The sequence below is a fragment of the Leptonychotes weddellii genome, chromosome 3 (genome assembly GCF_054177405.1).
Source record: "Leptonychotes weddellii isolate Sample4059 chromosome 3, ASM5417740v2, whole genome shotgun sequence".
Lineage (NCBI taxonomy): Eukaryota > Metazoa > Chordata > Mammalia > Carnivora > Phocidae > Leptonychotes > Leptonychotes weddellii.
The window spans coordinates 167,968,197-167,972,817 of record NC_138371.1 but is presented as its reverse complement, the minus strand read 5'-3'; the positions used below and the strand labels follow the sequence as shown (position 1 = coordinate 167,972,817).

Genomic DNA, 4,621 nt, shown 5'->3' with positions numbered 1-4,621 from the left:
TGCAAGGCCCCAGGGGAGCAATTATTCTCAATCTGGTGTTCACTTCAGATGGCCACCTTTTCTTCAGGGCTGACTCAGGTTGCTGACCCAGTGAGTAAGAGCCTCCCCCAGGAGACAAGTTATAAATAGCCATCTGCCCAGGTGCAATTTTTTTTTTAAGGTTTCCATTTCTGTGTTCTAAAATATAGGGATGTCAGATATAGGTATGAGGGCATTTCAGGCCATTCCCAGTCAGGCAAAATGACGACAGTCTCAATCTGTCCATCATGCACCTTCCTTCCTCCCCCAGCGATGCTTTTAGCATTTCCCAACCCTCCTCGCCTCCAGTAAGCCTTCTCTGTCTGTGCCACCTTCCTTCCTGCATGGGCCCAACTCAGGCGGACCACCCTTCTGAGCAGCCAGAGTCCTGTGCTTACCATGGATGGTCTACTTTTTGGAACTTTCTGGGGTTCTTTTCTTTTCTTTTTCATGGTTGCACAAAAAGTGGTTTATTGCTTTTAGAACAAAATAAGATGCTTTCAGAACTTTTGTTAGTGAAGAAAAACTGTTAAAACTTGAAAACTTTTCTGAAACAGTATTTTGTCAGCTGAAGGAAGTTGGCACTTCAACGGAGACAACTTCCCACTTGCAAGTGTGGGGCCCGAGCTGTCCGTAGACACGGCTAACCTAGAAGCGGGGCTTGCACCTGTCGCCTGCATACTGAGCGTCAGGTCTGACCTCCCTGCCCTAATGTCCATGGCACTCCTTCTTATCCAGCACCCGCTCCCGGCTCTTCCTCACCACCCCGCACCTCGCAATTCTCTGTGGGACCCTGTTGAGGTGAATTTACTTGTGAGGTGTAACTTGTGGGGCGGGCAGGGAGCCAAGCTACTTTTGGGGTACCACAGGCTAGGATCAGCTCATGAGAGCCTGGCACCATCCAAGGAGAGCTAGAGGTCCCATGCCCAGTGCTGGCCTTCAGACCCTAGTCTGGCTATGGGGTCAGCAGGCCTGGGATAGACCAAGTGGGGGCTCCCAGCAACTACCGCTGTCTGAGACTGGAAAACAAGGCTGCCAGCTCATTGCAAGCCCCAACAATGATCCTCAAGGGCTGATCTTGGCCTCCAGCCCTGGGTGAGGAGAAAAGGGACCCTTCACAGTCCCATGGGAGAGAGGCCGGGGCTGGGTTTCTTTTCTTAATGGAGATTTACCTCTGAATATAAATTGAGTTTACTATAAGCCTAATGAACACAAGCTGGACTTAAATCTAGACATGTGTCTAGTGTGAGACTGAGTGGCTTTCCCCCTGATGGGAGAGCCTGCAGGAGGAAGGTAGAGGAACGTTGAGTTGGGTTTGGAGCCTTGGCTGTTGTAGGTGAAGCTACTGCTTGTAGGACTCTTAATTACCCCTGTCATGTGTCAAGCCTTCGGGAAAAATTGGTTTCACTTTATGGTTAAGGCTTGGATGTTGACTGTTAAGGGATGGAACAGTGAGCAAGAAGAGCTTCTCAACCAAGGCTGAGGGCAAAGTTAGGGAAAGTTGGTCATGAGAAGTAAACGGACTCTTATCTTTGTTCTGTTTTTCTAAATTTTCTGCAATGGATATACAGTGCTTTTATAATCAGGAAAATATAAATATTCGAGAACTATACAGATACACGGTCCAATAGTTAGTTGCATGGTGAGCGTTTCAGGTCACAGGGAGTCCCACAGGGAAGCTGTTTTTGGACAAGCATCTACAGAGTAGTAGATGCTCCTTTTTCTAATTCTAATGTAATAACACTAGATATAGACACATTTTTTGTTCTTGAAAAATAAAATCAAACTTGCCCTTTGCATTAATAATGCCCAGTGATGTCAGTTTTGAGAGCGTGATTGACAATGAAAAAGTAAATTCAATATAGATTCAGTGGTAACTTTAATGAGAAATTGTTATTTACTCCAGATACTAGTCCTGTACCAATAATGCAGTGAAAAGCTGTTGAATTTTCCTTAAAAGATATGTTGTGTTTGTTTCTAAGTCTAAAAGTGAGTCGCTATTTTGAATTAATTTTGCAACACTCTCACTTCATAGTTTTCCTTTTCTTCTCTTAAAGTTGGTCAAAAATTAATTGTGTCATTCAATTGGAGCATTAATATTGCAGGAGACGCCAAGGCATTCTGCAAACTTAGAGATCGTTTAAATGTAACTCTTGAGTTGGCTGGACACTTACCATTAATTATTCAGAGGCTTTTTGAGTTTTTCTATCAAAATCTTAGTCATTGTTTAAAATGTATCATTTATAGTTCTTCTTTCAGTTGCTCATTATTTATTCATGAAACTTACTTTGGGTTTCCGCTACGTGCCATATATGCTTCGGTAAATAAGAATTGGCACTTGTCTTCAGAGAGGTTACAGTCTAGGAGAGGAGATAAGATGCATATGAGAAATGACTATCCACATTAGACAGTGAGAAGTCCAGCAAGAGTTAAGATAGGTTACGTGGTGGTCGTATAGTGAGTGTGGTGGGGAAAGAGATAGTGAGGCTCTTCTCAGGGAAAGGCAGAATATGGAAAAGGAAGGAAGGCAAGAACCTGAGGTATGACGTGAGAACAGAGAGTAGAGGCTACAGCTTACACAGAAGAACTGTTATGGCCTTTGACCGCTCTGGTTTATGTAAAGTGAGTGATAGGTTTGTGGGCTTCATGGTTCGTGTTCCATAATAACCTCAAACCCGTTACAGTTAACAGGTAGGTTTCTGGGTGACGTGGTAGACATATACTAATAAGGTAGCCCTTTCACTTCGTTGGGAAATGGGCTTCATATGTTCTGTTCATGAACTATTTCACTCTCTCTCAGTCATTGATGAAGTAGGGTCCTTTTTTTTTTTTATCTTCACACCTGCGATGGTCAGTTTTACATGTCAACTTGGCTAGGCTACTTTCCCAGTCATTCAATTAAACAGTAGTTAAGGTGTTGTGGTGAAGGTATTTTGTAGATGTAAAGTCCATAATTGGTTGATTTTAAGGAAGGATGATTGTCCTAGATAATCTGGATGGGTTTGATTCAATCCACTGATATGTCCTAAAAGCAGAACTGAGGCTTCTCAGGGAGAAGAAATCCTGTCTGTGGACTGGAGCTTCAGCTAGTGCCCTTCCTGACACACCCCCAAACCCCCCATGGATTTCAGACTTGGCTTGCTGACTCCTATAGGCACAGAAGCAAATTCATTTCAGCAAATCTCTTAATATTTATCTCCTACTGGTTCTGCTTTGTTGGTTGAACTCTGACTGATACAATACCCAACATGAAGATTCTTACACTCCCTTTTCTAATTATGCTCCTTGGTTTCCTTTACTGAAAATTTCTCTTTCCTAGTGGTCTGAGAGATGTCAAATTCTCCAACTTTTCTTTTCCCAGGATTTGTTTATTTTATACTGTGAGCTCCTAAACTCATGATTTGATTTTTAACAAGTTAATTTTACTCTATTTCTTTATTCTTTACTATCTAGTGATTGTTGTTTCTAGTATGTTCTTTCTCTCTTTCATATCCGTCAGTTTCTGTTTTACTCCTAGGAATTAAGTTCTACAGGAGCAGGGTCTTTGACTGGTTCATTTATGTTTGCCAAGCACCAAGAACCAAGTGCCTGGCACCTAGGAGATATTCATTATATGTTTACTGAATGAATGAATGATATTTCTTTGTAAATATCCATCTTTACATTTATATGATGCTCATACGATGATAACATCATTACATAAAACATTTATTTCTGTCTTCACTGTGAAGTTTGTTGGTGGCAGGCAGCTGTTTTGGGTTAGCAAATCTGCTTCGAAGATCCAAACTCTCCTTTGGGTTTGTAATCCCAAGATCTAGACATGGGGTCAGATATAAGGTAACTAGTTACTGGCTGTAGATCTGAGCAATTCCCTCAATTCAGCCTAAACACAGGTAATTTAACCTCTGTTCATTGAATACCTGCATTTATCTCTCAATCAGTTCCAAACTCAGAGACAATTCAAGAGGGATTTATTAATTATATCCCCCAAACCCTGCAACATGCATTTATGGAACAAGTCTATTTTGGTTTTTGAGGGGAGAACCTATTGCTCTTCCAACATGAAAATTTTTGTTCTAGTGGGAACTGTCAATCATATAGTATTCAGTCCTTCTGTCCTCAAAGATGGGTGCACGACCCAAGTCAGAGTTCTTCTCAGGGATTTTTTTTTTTTTTAATTGGAGCTAAGGAAAGTAAGCCTGTTCTTCCCTTGTGTCATTCTGATATATTTTATATTTTCCTTCTTTTTCATAAAAGCTTAAGATAGTGATAGGCCATCTTTCTGCAAAATTAGTTATGAATTTTGGAAAGGCATCTGGAGGCAATTTTAGAGTTAATTGACTAAGCCTGCTATTGATCCTGTGGTGCCACCAATTGAAATGAGAGATACTAGGTTCAAAAAGGCCCCAGTGCAGATTCTTATAGAATTTTCTTTAGTAATGCCAAAGATGTAAGAGTAGGGAAGTGAGCTAGGAGGAGGTGAGCTAGGAGGAGGTGAGCTAGGAGGAGGTGAGCTAGGAGGAGGATTCCTAGCTAAATTTTAAACTTTCTAAGTGGTTCAGATAGTAAGCAATAAGATGTCATTCAGTCTGGATTGTTGAAA

General features: G+C 41.5%; 1 non-coding gene across 1 annotated transcript; it reads right to left on the bottom strand.

Moving 5' to 3' along the window:
• Window positions 1-1,025: 1,025 nt before the first annotated feature.
• Window positions 1,026-1,157, bottom strand: LOC115944901 (small Cajal body-specific RNA 20). Its single transcript, XR_004079400.1, has one exon.
• Between the last annotated feature and the right edge of the window lie 3,464 nt (window positions 1,158-4,621).